Source organism: Diabrotica undecimpunctata, chromosome 3, assembly GCF_040954645.1.
Source record: "Diabrotica undecimpunctata isolate CICGRU chromosome 3, icDiaUnde3, whole genome shotgun sequence".
NCBI classification, from domain to species: Eukaryota; Metazoa; Arthropoda; class Insecta; order Coleoptera; family Chrysomelidae; genus Diabrotica; species Diabrotica undecimpunctata.
In genome coordinates this window covers 5,567,262-5,589,114 of record NC_092805.1, presented here as the reverse complement: position 1 = coordinate 5,589,114, position 21,853 = coordinate 5,567,262, and the positions used below count along the sequence as shown (strand labels likewise).

At 33.5% G+C, this 21,853-nt stretch overlaps 2 non-coding genes across 2 annotated transcripts; one reads left to right on the top strand and one right to left on the bottom strand.

Annotated features, from left to right (window-relative positions):
* Window positions 1-1,324: 1,324 nt before the first annotated feature.
* Window positions 1,325-1,398, top strand: TRNAT-AGU (transfer RNA threonine (anticodon AGU)). Its single transcript has one exon. It is a non-coding gene; the product is annotated as a tRNA-Thr (tRNA).
* A 272-nt stretch (window positions 1,399-1,670) lies between these two features.
* On the bottom strand, window positions 1,671-1,742 carry TRNAD-GUC (transfer RNA aspartic acid (anticodon GUC)). Its single transcript has one exon. It is a non-coding gene; the product is annotated as a tRNA-Asp (tRNA).
* Between the last annotated feature and the right edge of the window lie 20,111 nt (window positions 1,743-21,853).

Genomic DNA, 21,853 nt, shown 5'->3' with positions numbered 1-21,853 from the left:
AGATTTTAGGCGGCTCTAATAAAAGTGTCATAATTTCCTCCGTAATACAAAAGCTTATAACTACCGAGAAATTATTCAAGGACGTCTTTCTACTTATGAAGCTCTAGGATGCTGTATGTCCCTCAAATTTTTAAGATTCGCACTTAGATTTTTTTCCTGAATATCTTGGTGTCGTATCAAATGAATATCGTGAAAGATTTCACCAGGATATATTGCACATTAAAAGACGCTACAATGGAAAATGATCAGCGGCAATGCTTGCCGATTTCTGTTAATCGATTTAGCTAGAAACTCCAATTAAAGCAATCTTAATTCAATCTTCGCTTATCCACTGCTGTTCATAGATCTCTATCATAATTTTCCATCTGTTTCAGTCTTGTACCTCTTGCATCCAATTCCTATGGCAACGTATTAGATCGTCAGTCCAACGTGTTGGTGGGCGACCTCTACTTCGGTAGGCATCATCTCTTGGTCTCCATTTCAGTCTCCGCTTTGTTCATCTGTTATCTGTCATTCGAGCCACCCAGTTCCACTGCAGTGTTGCTATTCTTTCTACAGCGCGAGCCACTCTGATCTTCGTCGTAGCTGGCGGTTTGGGATCTTGTCTTGCAGTGAAACGCTCAACATAACACGTTCCATCACCCTTTGAAACACACGGATCTTTTACACTCTTCTCTTTACACTCATTTGCAAAACACGTATTAAAGCAATGAAAAAGAGGAAACCTACAACATAACTTGGATTTTATCATTAGGTATAATGAGATATATTTAGTGAAACTGTAGCTTACATGACCTGCACCTGAAAAAATAGTACTTTTTACTGTAAAACAAACATGGTACCTACTTTATAACTTTTTTATAGTTATTACTCCAATAATATCGTTTTTTTTTATTAAATGAACACTGTATATTATGTAAGTATGAAAAGTCTATGTACTGTATTTATTCCCATTGCAAATTCCTAGTTTAAAACACCAATATCGATATCATGCCCAATAAAGAGATTTTTTATGCAGACCAGTGTTATTTATAAAGAATGAAGAACATTTTTCAATCTACATATTATATTTTTAATTATTATAGTAAATTTCGTTTGGTGTATCTCTGTCATCATGTACAAAGAAATACGACTTCAAAATAGCCAGAACTTCGTCAAAAACTTGAAAACTTGTTTTCTTATGTATTATTATTTATCATTCCTTGTTTTTCTAATTTGTAATTAAATCTTTATTCTTCCTTGCAGAAAGAAGTTTTGGTCCTGTATTGCATTGAAAGAAAATCGAAATCGTTTTATATACCGTGATAAAATTATATAATTCAACGGCGCCGTGGCTTAGTTGGTTAAAGCGCCTGTCTAGTAAACAGGAGATCGCGAGTTCGAATCTCGCCGGGGCCTCAGTGAACATTTTTACTTTTTTAGTTAGAACTAACATTTTTATAATAAAGGTTTGTTTCTCATGTTTCTGTACGACTTTTTATTTTATTTTATATTGATATTAAGTAGTTTTTATTAAACCATCTTCAGAAAGAATTAAAAAAACAGAAACAAATAACAAATTTTGTATTAAATTTCAAAATTGTTATTTTAGGGAAACTTGATTTTTGTAGATATATTTAGTTTAAAAACTTTTAATACCCACATCACGCGAAAAATAAAAACAAAAAGTCCTCCCCGGCGGGGAATCGAACCCCGGTCTCCCGCGTGACAGGCGGGGATACTGACCACTATACTACCGAGGACTTATCTGTATTTTATAATACACCACACTTTAATTGGAAAGTTTCTATCTATACATATAGGAAAGTTACCTATATTATTATTTTGTACTATTTATCTTTTATTACTTTATTTACTTACTTTAGTAATTATTAATACTTTAATAATACTTTATTTAGTTACTTTATATCATTTAGCCATTGGACAGCCGTCTTCTTATGAAATTGAAGTAGAAAAATGTCTTATTCAAAATCGATGAGAGGTAATTCTTAGAGATGTAGCTGCAATATTTAGAAAAGCTTATTTGGCTAAAGCAACAGTTAAGCTAACAGAAAATGCATTAAAACTCATTGTATTGCGTTATCTCGTCAAACTAATGAAATTTATTATAATATCGAGATCAAAGAAATCGGTGGTTAGAAACAAATCAATTGTTTGTAATAATAGGAAGAGGTGGATTCCAAAAGGTCTTAAGTCAAAACCGCAAATTTTTCAGGAACGAAGTTTTTCTGTTTAAGAATATAATTAAATGTTTCTTTGGAATAGAATCAGTCAGGTTCAAATTTTTGTTTCAAGACAATTGAAAATAAGATTTGAACAAAAAATCATGGCTTTTAAGAAGTTAAACATTTGGTTTTTTTTTCAAACTACCTTAAGTACTGACTTAAACACTTTTGGAAAATTCATGTGGGAGACAACTTCATATTATTATTCATTTGTAAGTTTATTGATAATCAGAGCTTGTCTTTAAGATGTCAGCAAAGGTTTAATAACTATCTAAGTACATAACTAAAAATTAATTTCGCTCTCTTGAAAATGGAATTCCGCAAGGCTCCATTTTAAGCCCAACATTGTTTCTGATTGCAATAAATAACATCTTGGACGAAATGAGATTACCGATTAAAGCCAATTTATACGCAGACGACTTTATTATCTACCACAAAAGCAGAAGTGTGGAATGTACGGCTGAACTAATATAGAAGTTTTATACACACGCTGGAAAAATGGTCACTTAAAACTGGTTTTAACTTTTCTCCTGAAAAACACAGTACATAATATTCAGCAAACGGAAAAATATAAAGAACGTTAATCTAACTTTAAATGGACATATTCTAAAAGAAACAAACGAAATAAATTGCCTGGGGTTAACTCTAGATTGCACCCAAAACTGGAAAAGACATATACATACCTTGCAAAAACAATGTCAACCTAGAATTAATCTCCTGAAAATTCTCTCAAACCGTACGTGGGGAGCAGATACAAGAACCCTATTAAACTTATACCAATCACTTATACGTAGCAAATTAGACTACGGCTCAATATGTTATGGTACTGCCAAAAAAACTACATTAAAAAACTAAACTCAATTCAATCAACGTCACTAAGAATTGCCATGTGCGCATTTAGAACTAGCCCAACCAATAGCATTCAAGGCTATTGCATTCATAAATAAATAGCCATCCATTTAGGGATGATTTTATATTAAAAAATAAAAGTTCACAAAAACACAATTCGCTAAACCACATTTATTTAAAAAATTATATACTAATTATCAATATACATTACTGGCATTAGTTGCAGTCACCCCGTCATCAAGAATTCCCCTCTTGACGATGCAAAATACGCTATTTAACCTACACTAAGCTTGTATTTGTCTGCAGGCAAATAGCAAATCTGCTCAAAGAGAGGAATCCGGGATTGATTTTAGCCAAGTCACGATCCCTACTCTAACTATCCCGTACTGTTTGTTCTGCTAATGATACGGGGTCAGCCTGTAAACAATCCTGATTTTCAGCCAGTCTATTAGTAGTAGGCTGTGATGGTCAAGCTAACTACTCCATCGCAGGAGAAGACTTTGTAGAGATGGAGTAGGCGCAACATTTTTAAAAGTGATTTGGGGGAAACGTATAAATATTCACTAAATGCAATCGAAAATTTAACATGTTTATGCTAATAACTATCAACAATTAATTATCAACGCAAAAAAACAACAAAATGGATAGTAATAGAAAAAACTAATATACACTCAGGTGCAAAAAATCGATCCATTCCTTATTTCTTATTTATTTGAAGTTATATAATGTTAGAGACATTAAATTACGTATGTAAATTTAGGTGTACCCTCGTATACGAGAAATAAAATAATATTTTTAATATTGCTTTTTATATTTCTTAAAACAAATTGGTATTTCAGGTTTTTGTCAAAAAGGGTCTAAAGCAAGTAGATAATTATTGAATGTTGTTAATGAATGAATGTTTTTAATTTAACAACCCTACTAGTGTAGTGATTTTATTTTCAAAACGTGTTATATTTTTATTTAATTATCCTTCCTAAATGTCTCTAACTCCAACAGATGCTGCAAGCACGGTGACTTTAGTTCAAGATGGTCGTAGCCAATATTATGCAGGTGAAATGTTGAGTTTTAGTCGATCTTCGGTTCAAAGAGCAGTTTGGCGTTTTAGCGACACCGGTAACAGGATCAGGTCGTAGAAGGGTAACATCCGAAAGAGATGATCGATTTCTGGTCTCATCATGTTTGAAAAATCGGCATCTAACTTCAGTTGAACTGGCAAATCGTCTGAGCGAAGTAAGAAATGTGGATGTAAGCAGATGGACAGTTCGTCGACGACTTGTAGAAGGTAATTTATTATCCGGAAGGCCAGCCCTATCTCCAATACTATCCATAGAACATCGAAGAGCTCGCCTTGCTTTTGCAAGAGAACATGAAAACTGGAGTGATGCAGATTGGGGCAATGTATGGTTCTCAGATGAGTCCATATTTTGTCTAAGGTCACCAGATGGCCGAGAAAGAGTTTGGAGAAGACACGGAGAGCGATATTGCGATATCAATGTAATATTGCGGAAAGAATAAGTTATCGGGGAGGCTTCATTATGATTTGGGCTGGTATCAGTTCAGAAGCTCATACTGATTTAGTTATTGTAGATAGAGGTTCGATGACAGCTGCAAGATACATAACAAGTATTTTAGATCAGCATGTGGTACCTTTTGCTATTTTCATTGGACCTAATTTTATTTTTATGGACAACAACGCGCGTCCTCACAGTGCTAGAATCGTCAACTAATATATAGAGGAGGTGGGAATTGTCCGTATGAACTGGCCAGCTTGCAGTCCCGATCTCAATCCCATAGAACATCTATGGGATATGATGGGAAGACGTCTTCGAGCACGAGTACCCGTCCAAACAACTTGGCTGAACTTACAGCGGCTCTTCAAGAAATATGGGACCAATTGGATCAATTTGATATCCAGAGGTTAATTACCTCAATGCCTAGACGTGTACAGGCTGTTATAAGGGCCCGAGGGGGAAACACTAGATATTGATTTATTATCAATGTTTTTCTTAATTTCAGAAAGTTTTGAATATTCTTGTATTTTTGAGTTTTGGCGTATGTCTATAAATAAATGATTTTTTGGATAATCTGTTAAAAGTATTTTAATCTAACATATACTTTTACATATATACCTGATTTAAAACTAATATCTTCAAGCGTTTTCTTTTTTCAGCAAATAATACCCATGGATCGATTTTTTTGCACCTGAGTGTAGAATCAGTAGTAAAATTAAACGATAAAATACTGTACAGGGTGGAACTTTTTAGATATCTAGGCTGCTGGAATAACTCCAAAGTGGAGAGATAAGAAAATCTTTACTACATGAATTATAATCCACATACAAACAGACGGAACTTTTAACACTATCAAAATGAGGAAAGTCAGTTACTCGAATCTTCTTCCAGTGCCATCTTTGCCTGATGCCATGACGATACAGTAATTCTGACAAAAATTATTGAATGTCTTCAAATTCTGAAGACATTTCTTTGCAAAAATCATCTCAGTTTAGAACTCAGACAAAGAATAGTTAAGTGCTGTATTTAGTCTGTACTTTTATATGAAGCAGAACTATGGACACTAAAACTATCAAGTATGAACAGAATTGAAGCATTGGAAATGTGGATTCACAGACGGATGCTGAAGATACCTTGGACAGCAAGAAAAACTAATAAGGAAATACTAAAGAGAGTCAACAAAGATAGAGAATTTCTAAATACTGTTGAACAACAGAAAATGTCTGATCTGGGACATATAGTGAGGGGAAGTCGACATAGAATGCTATAACAGATCCCGAATGGTAAAATAGAAGGCCATAGAGGTGTAGGAAGGAAAGAGGTTTCTTGGATAAGAAGAATAGAAGAAGAAGAATATAAAATTTGGTCAACGCGCAATAAGCTTCTTCAAGCTTTTCTGTTTTCCCATCTCTTAGAATTTGCAACGCAGTATATGTATTTCGGTACATCCAAAACTGATGAGGAATTTATTTTTTAAACGCATTATATACAAAATATTTTATTATTTAATCAACTATAATATTAGAGCACTTATAATTAAGACCATTGTGTATTATACAATTAATTAACTAGGTAATGAATTACGTCCAATTAACAAACCTTGCCCAACTTACAGTGTTGCAAACTGTACTATTGTGAAAATTATCTTGATTTACTTGCTACAACAGATTTATAGAAAACGTTTTATTTTTTTGCAACTTTATGGAGATCGAAGTACATCAATCTTTATCCAAACGTGATTGACGCTAATGAACGAAATATAAACAACTGACTGACGCAAATTAATGGCACGTAGCTTGACTTTTTGCTGTCGTGCATCTCGCGCATTATACAGTAACAGTAAGTTAGTAATAATTATCGAGAATAAAACATAATATATTTATGTTCTTGATGTCCCAAATTACAGAGATACTTCAGGGAAATAAGCATTATTTAACGGTGTCCATGACGTCGCAATAGACGAGTTTTTCCGTTTATAATACCCAATAAGAAGGCAACCTGTACGTTTTCTGCGGAAATTTGGTAGTTGTTAACAACTATTAATAATTGAGGAGGTGGCTAGAATAAGGGCCTATAGGCATATGTGCCCTTCTTCCGGAGAACACAGAATTGAACTCTTTATGTTGTTCTCTGTCAGTCTACCAATATTTTCTACGATATTACGGTTTTTTACGTTCGTACAACAATTTTTTTAGTGTTGGCACAGCTGAGAAAGATTTGTGCCTCTAAATCAACTCCGTTTTGGTAAATTTCTCACAATGTGATTGAGGTTATGTTATATTTTTTTTTTTTTTATTTCAAATTACATGTCTCGGCTGCTGTGGCCATTGCATCGAGCAAAAAGACAAAAGAGGGAATGTAAAGGTAGTGGGGGCAAAAATATTGTTAGACAGGAAGTGCCATCTTGAGAGGCCAAATTAAACAAGGAAAGAGAGTCTTTCCTTGTTTAAGAAATCAAATTTAGTTGGGTTATGTTATTATTTGTCCCAACTGTCACATGAAATCTTATTTATATTGAAGTTTTTTAACAATTGTTTCACATTTTAGACTGTTATCGTTAATATTTAATTAAAATTTTCTCGTCTAAGACACATTCTAAAAACTATTTTATAGCTACTGTTAATAAGTGTCGGAAAATTTAAATTTGGCGCATTCGCATTTCCGGATATGTCCGCCATCAGAGGCCACTTTTTTGGTCGCCTTTTCATAACGATTAGATTCCCTCTTTTGTCTTTTTGCTCGATGGGCCATTGACACGAGGAACTGTATTACAGAAAACAATAAATTAAGTTGATTTAATAAATTTCAATACAGATGATATCTAAAAAAAAAGAAAATAAAAAACTAGCGGATGATTACAAAATTGAAATATAGATAGATGATACAATTACAACAGGTGATATAATTTACAATTTTTAAGGAACTCTATCACATTAGACATATTGTTTTTAGATTTTAAGATATCACATAAACTTCCGTGGATACCATGTTTGATCCGTGCTGCTGCGTACTGGTTACATTCCACAAGTATATGGTGTACACTTAGACGGGAGTTGCAATATTGGCAGTTTGGAGGTTCTTCGGGAACCATCAGATATCCGTGGGTTAGCCGGGTGTGCCCAATTCTAAGCCTTCTAATGATGGTCTTCGATTTTCTTTCCGTAGTAACAATTCTAGGTCCTAAAATGTTTGGTTAGGCTGTTCCATTGATTTTGCCACATTGAGGTAGATAACTTTTTAATTTCAATTATTATATCTTGAAACATTTGGACTTTTTCATCTGTAAGGTCAGAGCGACGTGCTTCATTTGCTGCGTGGTCAGCATTCTCATTTCCTTTAATACCAACATGTGAAGGATTCCATATCATCGAAACCGAAGTGTTTGATTTAGCAAGTGCTGTACATCTTTCGTGGATCTCATTAACTAAAGGATTTGACGTGTAGATTTTTCTAATCGAATTTATGGATGATAATGAATCTGTGCAGATTGCTAAGTTTTTGATAGCCTGCATTGGAACCTCTAGAGCTTTAAGTATAGCGTAGAGTTCTGTTGTGAATATACTGGTCATCTTGGGTAGTCTATACATTGCTAGTCTGTTATTTGTGGAAGTAACAGCACATCCGACACTTTCTTCGTCTTTATATTGTTATATTTTAAACTGTAAATTTAAGTGTATTTTAAAGCAATGGTCGTAAAGCTATTTTAGATAACGCAGTGTCAAAAGGTGCCAAAAAGAAAATTGGTCAAAAAGACCATTGGAAAGTAAACGTGACAAAATCTAAGAGACAGAGTGGACAGAAGTATGTGTCAAAATTTACGGAAAAAACTGTACAGAGTAAGGTATTTTCTGTTGTCCGTAAGTGTTGTGTAGAAAAATGTTTTGCAAAAATAACTTTGCAAGATCAAAAGCGTTTATTTAACACCTTTTATGATAATGGCTCAAAAAAAGCACAAGACACTCTTCTAGCAAGTTAGCAAGCTTAAAACTTTCGGTTGTGATGTGCCCGTCTGTCGTTCCTTTTTTGTTGAATTATATCAAGTAGGAGTGAAGCGTGTAAGAATATTACAGAAAAAAATTGTTTAAAATACTCTACTTAATGAAAAACGTGAAAAACACGGAAACAAAAGAAAAATTTCAGATGGTGTTTATTCTATGGCTTTAGAACATTTAAAATATATTTCACATAAACCAAGTCACTACACCCCTGGAAAATTAAACAGATTGTACTTCGATAAACCAGACCTAATGATTAAGAACATTTTTGAGCAGTTTTAACAGTTGTTTAAAGACACTACTGGGAATAATCTTACCATGATGAATCTCAATGTAAAAAGGGAGCAAGTAGTGTTGCTTTATTCATCTTTGACTGTATTCACAATAAATTAGCAGATTATTCTAATACCAAGCATATTGTTCTTCTATCAGATGCAACTGGAGGTCAAAATAAAAATCAGACTTTATTACGGTTCTGTTCTTGTATATCAAAGCTATACAGAGTCGAAGTGACACATATTTATCCTGTTCGTCGACACTCTTTTAGTCAGTGTGACAAAAATTTTGGGGTTATAAGACAGGCCTTAAAAAGAGTTCCAGAGGTGGAGAAACCCAAAATCTGCCTAAAAAAAGTCGTACAGTGCAGACAAACTCCTCCTTTCTGCCTCAATCATGATTTCTCTATAATTTATGACTGGGATGCAGCTCTTCTTCCTTATTTTTTGAAGAAGCCTGTGAATGAAGATTGTGAGTTTGATATACAAGAGTATCTCGTGCTGAAATATAAACCTTGTGGGACACTGGCTGCCTCTAAAACCTACTTTGAAATATGCAAAAACGGTGCCACTTGACCTTACTTTTACACCTTTGCCTCGGGTTTCTATGATTGAGTCTAAAATAAAAGACGTAAGAGACTTGCTTCAGTACTTAAGTGAAGAAAGTAGAAACTGATAGAAACTTTTATTTTAAGAAAGCACATCGGCTGAAAAAGACAATTAGCATAAAATTATTTTAAATATAATGAAGTGTAAACAAAATAAAAGTTTTCTTGTTGTACAAAGACCTTGATTATTATTTCAAACCTTTGTATACCATAATATATAACTGTACAATACTATACAACAGTAAAAAGTTATAGGCCTTTCTTCTGCAGAAGACGTTTTAATCTGCCGAAGGTGTTCTCTCTCCTGCTGTCACCCAATATGTAGCTTCTTCAAATATATAATAATTTTTAAACTATTTGTCCTTTGTATCGTGGTGTGTAAATCTATTAGTTAATGTTTATGACATTCACCAAATTCTTGGATAGATTATGCCTCTGAAGATGCTCTAGGAGCAAAAGTACTTGAGCATTCAACCATATAACACTTTAATTTTATATTAGTAGCGCCCTACTTTGACCTGTCTGTCCCTTCTCCTATGTTTATGCAAACTTCATTGCAAGCTTTGGCATAGAAGCTAGAGAGCCTAGCAGTGTGTGCGACTTTTGTTTTGAATCTTACCTAGTCGTTCTTATTTTTATCTGACAGTCGTATACCTAACATTGCTCTTCTCATTGTTCTTTCTGTTGTGGCTAGTATTCATGTTTGCCTTGGTTAGGGTCCAGGTTTGACATCCATATGTCATGATAGGAAGGATGCATTGGTTGAACACTTTGCTCCTCAAGTATTGGGGTATTTTGCGGTTCTTAAGTATCCAACTATGTTTTCCAAATCCTGCCCATGCTAGTCTTGCTCTTCTAGTAATTTCCGCACTTTGGTTCTCTTTGTCAAGTCTCAGGAGTTGGCCTAGTTGGATATATTCCTGGATTTGTTCTATCTCACTGCCATTTATAGTTATAGTCTGGGGTCATCTGTGTTTGTGATTATTTTTGTTTTTTTCATATTCATTTTTAGGCCGACGTATTGGGAGCTGGCTGCTAGTTCCCCCATTATAATTTGCAGTTCCTCGAATGTGCTCGCTATAATCACTATGTCGTCAGCGAATCTGAGGTGGTTTAACTTGTTGCCATTAACGTTAATGCCATAGGTTGACCAATTTGTAGTTTTGAAGACGTCTTCTAGGGCTAGGTTGAAAAGCTTTGTCGATATTACGTCTCCTTGTCTCACTCCTCTCTTAATGGGTAGATTACTATATATAGCACTTAAATTCTTAATGTCCGCGTTTATATTCAAGGTGTTGTGTGTGGTTTTAATTAGACACGTTTCTAAAAACAATCTTTTCTTGTGATTTATTTCCCTTGCCAATATTTTTACTTCAACATAGTTTGGAGCATGAACCATCGCGACTGAATGTTTACTAAATACACAGGCTTGTACATTGTTCATATTAATGTCACTCTTGTGAGATATCAATCTTCCCTACATTCAGAAACATACAGACATAGGGTAGACTTTGATCGTTGAGCTATTTTCTACCTATTGTCAAAATGTCAAGCAAATTTGTTGCTCGAAAAACAATAAATTATTCTGTTTGCTCCTAACGCCACCTGCTAACCTATTAACAAATTATACGTTGTTTACTTCTGAAACACCTGTCAAATTTAGACGAAATGTTAAATTAATAATAAAATATAAATAAATATCATTTGAAGTAATGTCATAAAAATTTAAACAGATGAATTAATATTGTTATTAAATGGATGCCATTTATGACTTTTAAATGTTAACAATCATTACGAATCGAATCATTTATTGACAGATATTCTTTTAATTGTTTACTTGCAATTTAAAACACATTGCTCAAGAGTAGTGAATCGATGTGAAGAATCGCTATTTCGTGACGCTACTCGTGACGCCTTCTCGTGGCGCTAGTTCTGTGACGCTGCTCTCAGCATTTTACAATGAGAAAAAGTAATAAAACGCCAGTATAGAAGCTTTGCTTAAAAAGATTATTTTAAGAAGAAAATTCGAAATGATCGCATTTTCCCAATAAATTCTTAATAATTAAAAAGCCTCACCGAAATTTCTGCAGAAAACATATAGGATTTCTTACTACAGATATATATTAACGGAACAACTCGGTAAATACCTGGCTGTTGCGATGTCATGCGAAAAAATTATTTCTCTCTACTAAGAGACTTAATTATCCATTTTGAGATTATATCTTTAACTTGGTATGCTCTTTACTATACGACCCGAGATTTTTTTTAAATCATCTCAACTTTTTTACATTTTGCCTGAGAGATAGTTTGTATGCCTTCATCCCCCTCTTCCATCCTTGCTGAAGCCTTGTTGGTCTTCTCTGGTCTTTATTTGTGATTCCAATTTGTCCTTATGAATAGGCTTTTATAAATAGTTTTATTATCGTAGTTAAGAGAGTCATCATTTTGCTTTTTTTTATTTATTTGTGGGCCCATATTTTTTAAGGCATTTGAGAAAGTGGTGTGAACTTCTTCTAGCCATCCTGCTCTATGAGCAGTTAGGTCTAAATTATATGCATAGGCCATAATTTGTCATGATCTGTTAAATATATTTCCCCTGTTGTCTAGTCTGGCGACTCCAACCAATGTTTCCAAGACTATGTTGAAAAGTTGTCAGTCGAGTGCATCTTTATGTCACCCTGTATTTTTACTTTGCAAACCACTTAACGTATTGTAACCCTTACCAGTCTTATTTGTTTATCGTAAATGTAGAATTTATCAATAGCAAAAATATCACAAGCTTTAAATACCTAACCCCAAAGCAGACCAAACTCAGTAGCTGTTCCACGAGTGTATCCCACCTCTACGTTGTACTATTAAGCTTTTGTATTCCATTACAATTTGTGGTAATGGAAGAAGTAAGGTTAATAATGAAACTGTTCGTATACCATGAACGTGGAGTGATCCATGTGAGCTTTTTGAGGTATTTGTATTCAGGCTGTTTATGTTAGCATAATGAGTAACGCAATATACTATTAGAGATAAATGAAATCAAATAAGTTCCGATCGAATAGTTCATCAAAACAAGTACATTTCAAATTAGGCGACGTAAACTAAACCACTATTTTTAATTATTTTTTAAATAGTGTAAAAAAATACTTTAAATATATATTTCTTGTTTTTTAATACAAACGTATATAAAATAAAATATATAAAACAAAGTTTGCCTATTAACTATATAGAATTTTGTTTTTTAAATTATAGGAACTGTACAATTAAAGTTTCATTAGAATAATTGCGGAATTGTTAGGACTGTATTAATAGGTTTGGTTCAAAGTAATCAGGATATGTAACCAAATGTAATACAAATCATAGTTAAATTAAGGTATTTTTCTTTTTAACTAGTCTTTATCACTAAGAGCATACCTAGAGGTGTCGAGAGTCAAGAGAAGAAAGACCTTGTATACACCAGAGGAGACGACAGTCAAGAGATCTTTTTCTTTTACAAAGTGTCTTTTTTTGCTTAGTCCAAAGGTGTCTATATTTCTATAGAGTAGAGGTAAAAGATGGGGCTACTACTAAAGGTTGGATTAAGTACTGGTTTTGAAACTGAGATTGGAAATTATAGAAGTTCTTCTTCTTCTTCAGTGCCTTATCCGGTCCGGATGTTGGCGATCATCAAGGCTATCATGGTTTTGTTGACTGCTCTGCGAAACAGCTCCGCTGAGGTCATCCCAAACCATTGTCGGAGATTTTTCAACCACGAGATACGACGGCGTCCCGGTCCTCTTCTGCCAAATACTTTACCCTGCATAACGAGTTGAAGAATTCGATATTTTTCTTCGTTCCGCATCACGTGGCCGAGGTACTCAAGCTTACATATTTTAATTAAATTAAGCACTTCTTTTTCTTTTGTCATGCGCTGTAGGACCTCAACGTTGGTGACATGGTCCACATAAGATATTTTTAGTATCCTTCTGTATATCCACATCTCGAAGGCTTCGATTCGTTTTTCAGTGGCTTGTGTCAGTGTCCAGGCTTCAACTGCATATAGTAACACTGGAAGAACGTAGCACCTCACTATCCGCATTTGGCTGAAAGCGCCGCTATTGGTTAAAGAGTAACCTAGCTACTTTCTTTATTGACCTAAGGCAGTGAGACTCAGACTTATAGTGCATGGGATCTACCACATAAACTGCAAGCGTCCGGAGATCGACCCTGTTTTTAAAGCAGGAGGAGCAATTCAAATTTACCACGCCGCAATGTTTGTTTGTAATTGATCCAACCTCAGACAAGTTTACTCCACTCGTATGAAATTTTAACACTAATGGCATTTCATAGGTTAATTAAGTTATATCGGCGATTTTTTGTGTTTTCTGCGTGATTCTTTTAATTTTTAGATTTTTATTCTGCTTTATATAGAAACAGTGGCTTTTAAAACTCTTTAGCAACGTATTAGTATAATATAATATTTCGAGGGGTTCGAGCGAAAACCCGATAAATGACAAAATTATGAAATCCGGTATTTTTATTTCTTCTGTATTAAAAACACGTCTTCTATCACTGAAAAATTTTTTTAATTTATATTAACATTTTTAAGCACAATAATTGATAAAAACCAAACATGGTAAAAACCGTTAACTCATATTTTTAAATAACACCAACCCGATAATATACCTTTACTAATAAAAATACTTTGAAGTAAACATATTTATAATATGAGAATCCGGTAGAATCATTTATCTTCTTTTCCTGTGTAAAGTTACTAATTTTATTTTAAATATTTCTGAGTTAAAAACAGATAATTAATTTTATCGGAAATTGAAATTCATAATAAATGTCTGAACTATAAAATCAGTTCTAGGAAAAATAAGCTAGAACAACTTAACTGCTTTCTTTTTAAAAGAAATTCACAAGTTAAGATTTTAAAAATATATAAATACATTTATCGGATATGAAGATTACAAAGCTGTTAATTTTAACAAAATATATTCATGCGAAAATCCAATAAAGAATTTTATACTATGATACTTTATTAAATTTCAGCACATTTTTGTCCTGCGAAAACCCAGTAAATCAATTTTAGGTTACAGGAAGTACAATGATTTACCTTTTTGGGTCGGTAGTTCTGATTAGTTCACTTATGTCTGGGCATGATTACGGACGTTGCGTTCTCTAACAAAAGTATAGTTTGATTTAAGTTGACGATACTACTTCTTTATTTGGAGGTGATTATTCTGACGTGGATCCAAACTACTGCACAGAGTCATTTTTGGATTCTGAAGATATTGGTGTATCTGAAAATGATCTCGTAAACCAAAAAAAGTTCAACGTAAGAAAATTTTATACTCTGAGACGTCTACATCTTTAGTGACATTAATAATTGAAGGCATTTTAGAAACAGTACTGCGTAAGGTAACAAAGCCAAAAAGGTGGCGTAAAAGTAATCCCGCTGAATGGAAATTGAATATTGCGAAAAAAAGACGGTCAGAAGGGAGCACATATATAACGAAAAACAAAATCAGAGCTCCCAAGGTACCCCAGCAATTCAATTGTGATAAATGTAAATTTAAGTGTACTGAAAAGTTTTCTGAAGATTACAGAAACAAACTCTGTAGAATTTACTGGAGTCTAGATTTTAAATATAGAAAAAATTTAATTTTGCACAATATAACTGTAAAACAAAATTAGGACTAGACTTGTCCTTAAAACTTGCAAAAGAAAGGAACGAAAATTTAGCAAGAAATGTTTCTTTCCACTAGCTCACAACGAACGGATTTCAGTGTGCCAAAAGTTTTTTACAAAAACGCTGTGTATATACCCAGATGTTATAATAAATGATGTAGCTAACAGTGATTCTACTGGTTGCTATTCTAAAGAAGACAATCGCGTAAAACAGGAACCAGTTAACAAAACAAAGGCTGAAGATGTTCTATTTGTTAAAAGTCATATTGAATCCTTTCTAGTTATGGAATCTCATTATACCCGAAAGGATACCATTAGAAAATACTTTAGAGATCCCACTCTAAATATCAAAAAAATGTACCAGCTTTACTTAGATATCTGCATCGAAAATAATAGAGACCCTGTTGCTTTACGTAAATATCGATCTATTTTTTGTGAAGAGTATAATCTAAGTTTTTTCACGCCCACAAAGGACCAGTGTCTTATCTGTGCCAAATATGCTAAGGCTGATCTAGAGCAGAGAAAAAAACTTGAAATAATCTACGAAGAACATAGAAAAAGAAACGAAATTTGTCAGGCCGCTAAAAAAATAGAAAAAGACAAAGCAAATAAAGACAAGACATTTATGTCTGTAACATTGGATTTACAAGCAATTTTACAAATACCCAAAGGATCTATTAGTCAATTATACTATCGTAGAAAATTGGTAGTATACAATCTTACTATTTGGGAATCACCGTTACCCAATAACGCATATTGCTTATGCTGGAATGAAATCAATGGCAAAAAGGGTAGCTCTGAAATCGGAACTTGTATGTATTACTATTTAAGTAAATGCTTAAGGCCTGAGGTTAAGCATGTAAAAATTTTTTCAGATACTTGTGGCGGTCAAAACCGTAATCAGTTTATAGCCGTACTGCTGTTGTGGAACGTAGAAAATATTGACCAATTGGAAATTATAGAACAAAAGTTCTTAGAAGCAGGACATACTTATATGGAAGTGGATTCTATGCACTAGGCAATAGATAGAATATGCAAGTAAACATGTAAATGTAACTTGCATGAATGACTGGAGAAATATATTTCAACCAGCAAGAAAACAGAAAATGAAGACAGTAGACAATGTGAAACATAATATAGGTCCATACAAGGTAAAAGAAATAAAATATAATGAATTTTTAGATTTAAAGTCACTTGCAGCAAATATATTGCAAAACAGAACAGTAGATTCTGACGGTAATACTCTGCAGTGGTTAAAAATCAAGAGACTAAAATATATTAAAGGTGAAAGAAGGAAAATTTTTTTCAACTACGATCTCTCAGAATAATTAAAGTGTTTAAACATGTCAGAAGATATTGGTTTGAATCCCCAAAAAACTTCCTACTCCACGGTCTAAAAGGCCAAAACAAATTTTATCCCAAAAAGCAACCCTAGACTTACCAACTCCGGGTAATTTACCAAAGTTATACAAAAGTACTCTTCCAATAAGCGAATAAAAAAAAAGGATTTAATGAAGATGTGCCAAGAAAACATTTTTCCGGAACAGCTGCATGCTTGGATATCAAGTTTAAAAATAGGGAATAAGGTCGTAGATCGAATTCCAGACATAATGATGGGAGATAAATCGGAAGAAGAAGATATTACCTTTTAATTTCCTAAAAAGAATGTAGATTATTATTTGTTTTATTTGAATAAAATACAGTTTATTTTTGTTTTATAATTAACAAAATTAAAAATAAAAACCAAATAAAAACCAATAAAATCAAATGTTGTACTCACTCAGCGAGGAAAAACCCGATAAATATCATGTTTAATTTTTTTTTGTAAATACCTTTTAATAAGATAAACTAAAAATTAATTATTCTAACTAAACAATAAATTCTCTACTGTTTGGCTTTAACTAATATTTGAAACAACTTCCAATGACGATTTTAAAGCCCCTTCAATGTTACGAAAATCTTTAATCGCGATTATCTCCGAACAATGATTTTGGATCGGGTTTTCGCTCGAACCCCTCGATTTTTGGATTACCGTCGAAGGCCGATATGGTCAACCAAAAAAGAAGATGTATTTGGTAACTTTTCTAGTGATTTTCTTGGGTGTGAATCTGTCTTTTTAGTTTACTCCTCCTGGTTTAAAAATAAAGCATAGTAAAAAAACAATTTTGAAAATAAAAAACTTTATTGCACATTTCTAGTTGATAAAAAGTTGTAACTACAGAGAGTTGTAATTAAAGTCATGTTTTTTATATTAATTTTATTTTGATGTTAATAAATGGCACTGCATATCATCCACAAATATTTCATATGATGATACGTAATTATCGAGTACCAAACGCAAGCATGAAAATAGATGTTCGTCAGTTAGCCGATTACGATATTTTGATTTCACTATCTTCATTTGGGAAAATGCAGACTCACGCAAGTATGTTGATCCAAATAATGCTGTGAGTTGCAGAGCTACTTGTCTCAAAATTTCGTATCAGTCGCTCTGGATTTAAGGTGTATATCCTAAATTATTTTCAGTACCTCATTTTGGACGGAAATAATCTCCATATTGAACGTAACGGATATTTCAGTGGCTATTTTTTCCACGTCTTAACAAAAAAATGGATTAGACATAAATGTTACAATAGCTGTCAGTTTTTTAAAATCAGCGAAGTGTCTTTCAAACTCGCTATGAAGTGCTTGCAGCACTTTTTTTTTTTCAACAATAGAAAGTTGTTTAAATCCTTTCTGCTAAATTGTTTAATTAATAATTTCAATTTGTTAACAAAAGAATGTATTGCGCTCATCATATCGATAATTGTTTTATTTTTACCTTGTAGTTCAAAATTAAGGAGGCTCAAAGGATTTGTTAAATCTGTTAGGAAAGCCAGATCACTGAGCCATTGTTCGTTTTGAAGTAGATGAGTGTCGCCCCTCGTTTTTTTAAAAAAAAAATTATTTCGGGAAGTAGCTTCTGGAACCTATCTAAAAATTTTCCACGGCTCAACCACCTCACATGTGTATGCAGAAGTAAATCAGTGTGTTTAGCAGAGTCGCTAGCTTCCACTTGCGCTTTAAAAAGACTTCGTTGCAAGCTTCGCGCTCTGATTGAATTCACAATTTTTGTTATCATTTGCATGATGTCGTCCATATTTAAAATTTTGGAACACAAAACTTGCTGGTAAATGATGCAATGAAATGAAAAAACGATGAAAATTCATCGTTAGCTCGACATAATGCAACAAATCCATTGTTAACGCCAGTCATGGATAGTGCATCATCTGTTGTAATTTCCGCGAGTTTTTTCTTTCAGGGGCAGCATTGTTAACAAATCTTCTTTAGCCAACATGTCAGAAAATACCATCCGAATGAAAATACACAACTGGGCAGTATCAGTCATATCGGTTGACTCGTCAAATTGCAAAGAAAAGTACATAGCTTCATAATTATTTCGATCATGCACGTGTGGTGAGTCAGGACAGTCTCCGTATTTTCTCCATGAATCGCGATCGGCTTCAAAAACTTTGGCGATCGACCGGTCGATCGCGATCGACCTTTTGAGCACCGCTGACCTAAGGTATTTGCCATTAGGGTTGGATACAAGTCTACGTACACTGCTGGTACTTTTCTTGATAATAATTTACTTTAAAAAAATAATAATAATCAAAAACGGATCAAAAAATATTTTGTTGTAATAAACATCTTACTAGGTAGAGGAATTTTTGCAAGCGGCACGTCGTTACGGAGGTTACAATGTAGTTTTGTTTGATTTTCGTACTTGTGTATATTCTATATATTTTATTTTTTTGTGACTTACCTTTATGCTTGAACCTATATCATTATATTAATAACTTACCGCAAGATTAAATCCAATTAAACTGTTATTGATTCAGCTAATTACATTGGCCACATCGATAAATAGCAAAAAAGCGGACAAAATCTTAACCACCTGGTTTCACATGAAGCCAATTTGTAAGTAACTTGTTATTCCGATCGTTATCCTACTTAAAAATGTATCGAAATAACAACATTTTTAACACATTATCCATATCACGTATGAGAGACATGAAAGGCGGCTTTTTCACGGTTATAAAGTCTTATTTAAAAATCTACGGACACCATCAGCAAGACGTGAATTTCAAATGTGTGTAATTGCTTCTTGGAAAGCTTCTGGTTACTGCTTAAAATGTTCTGGGTGTTAGATCAGACGTGTTCAAATAACCGAGATTAAAAATACCCAAAAGAAAGTTGGGAAATTATTTGATCCATCTATATTTAAAATGTAGACTAATTTAAATGCCCGCAAAAATTTAAATGTCACCATATTATTAACTTTCTTTATAGTAACCGATTGGTGATTTGAAAGCATAAAGAAACTAAAGATTAGATTACATCGTAGCAAACGAAAACTGAAAAATCGATGTACAAGATCGGCTGAGTCGATGGAAGAAAAGAAATAATTTATAATCACTCAGACGAAAAGACGTAGTAGGAGCTTAGACGCAAAATTTCGGGCCAATGCTTTTTAAATGCAATCATTTTTTTCGAATCCTGAGAAAACTAACAAATATTTTTGAAAAATTTAAACGCAGAATGAAAGATTACGTTATTACCGAGGGCCGAAAGTCCCTTAGAATAAACAAAAAGTTTTTTTGAATGAGATATTTGAAATTAAAAATCACACTAAATTTTCTCTTTTTTTTTTCACCACTGTAACTTATTAAAATAAACATTATAGAAGTTTTCAGGGACTTTCGGCCCTCAGTAATATTGTATTCTTTCATTCTGCGTTCAAATTTTTCAAAAATACTTATTAGTTTTTTTAGGATTCGAAAAAAATGAATGCATTTAAAAAGCATTGGCCCGAAATTTTGCGCCTACGCTCTTAAAAGTATATAGGGTGTTTGGTAGGTCGATGGAAATTTTTTAAGGGATAATAGGGGAGGTCATTTGCAAAATTTTTTGCTAATAATGTATCGCTCAAACTGTTAAGGTTTCCGAAATAAAGCTAAATTTGTCAATATTCGAAAATAAGGCTGTTCGTCTATTTTATTTTTAAAAATAATTATCTAAGATGTTGAATCTTAATGCATTATTAAAATAACCTTCAATAATGAAACCGGTAAGAAAGGTAAAACGCAACAACGATATATCATGCTTTTTGCAACATTTATTATGCCTTATTAAGTATGTACATAAACTTAAAAAAACAGTCATTGTTGTTCAAAATGAGAACCACTATTCCTAATTCACGCTCTTGCCCTGCATCGTATTCCTGATGTGGTTACTTTTAACCTCAGTTCTGCCCTTATAATGTCAGCTGCTTTGATAATCCTTGTTCGGATTGGAATTTGATAAAGAAGTTCTTTGAATCTGCCTCAGATGTAGTAGTCACACGGTGTTAAATCGCGCGATCTAGCAGGCCACAAAATCGGTCCAGTTCGTCCTATTCACCTATTGGGATAGTGATTGTTGAACCAAGCCTTAACAGCATGTGCACAATGTGCAGGGCATCCATCATATTGGTACACCATTCTTCGTCTGAGGACGAGGGGTAAATCTTCTAAGAGTGGTGGTAATTAATTCTCTAAAAAATCTAAGTATACTTGGCTATTTAACCTGCCTGGCAAGAATGGTGTACCAACATTATGGATGTTGGTACACATTATTTTCTTGGCCTTATTTCGAATATTGACAAATTTAACTTTATTTCAGAAACCTTAACAGTTTGAGCGATACATTATTAGAAAAAATTTCCATCGACCTACATGGAACAAGAAGAAAGTATAAGACATCTTTATTAAGACGCTTAAATCATTATCTAGATCAAACATCTACAAATTCAGATTTTAATAACTCTATTTCTTCCTTTATGTAAGAGATTTTGCTTGTTCATTGGCAGGTTCTTGATTCTATCTTCTTGGTGTCTGCTTCTTTATCCGTTTTGGATGTTGGCTACCATCGTGGCAATCTGTATTTTGCAAACTACTGCTCTAAAAGATTTAGTTCATCACATTGGCCTTTATGGTCCAGGTTTCTACACCATATAGCAGTATGGAGTAAATGTAACATTTTACGAAGCGATATCGAAGCGTTAAGTTAAGGCTGCTGTTGCTTAGCAAGGTTCTCATATTAGTAAATGCTGTTCTGGCTTGCTCAATCCTGCTACGTATCTCTATGTCTGGATCTAGAACTTCAGTTATCCAACTACCGAGATATCTGAACTTGGGGACCTTTTGGATGTTCTTATTGTTTACTCTTAAATTTAATTGCATATTTCGTGTTCTGCTAACCATCATTACCTTCGTCTTGTCTATATTAATCTTCAAACCCAGTCGTTCTCCTTCACTGTTTATTCCATCTATTAGTCGTTGTGGCGCTTCTTGGCTATCAGCTATTATGACTGTATCATCAGCATAGTGAAGATTACTAATAGTCTGTCCGTTGATTTTGATTCCATCTTCAGTGTCACTTAAGGCTCTCTCGAAAATCGTTTCAGAGTAAAGATTAAAAATGAGGGGTAACAGAACACAACCAGAAATTGTTTAATCAAACATATTTCCTTTAACTAAAACTTTACCTGCAAAAAAAACGGAGGAATGGGTGGTATCTCTATTATTCTAACCTAACGAGGAAAAGAATAACAAAATAACATCACAAACTGTATAACGAGTACTTTCTTTTTCTTCTTTTGGCATTATAACCCTGGATGGATATTTGCCTGTCTGGCTATAT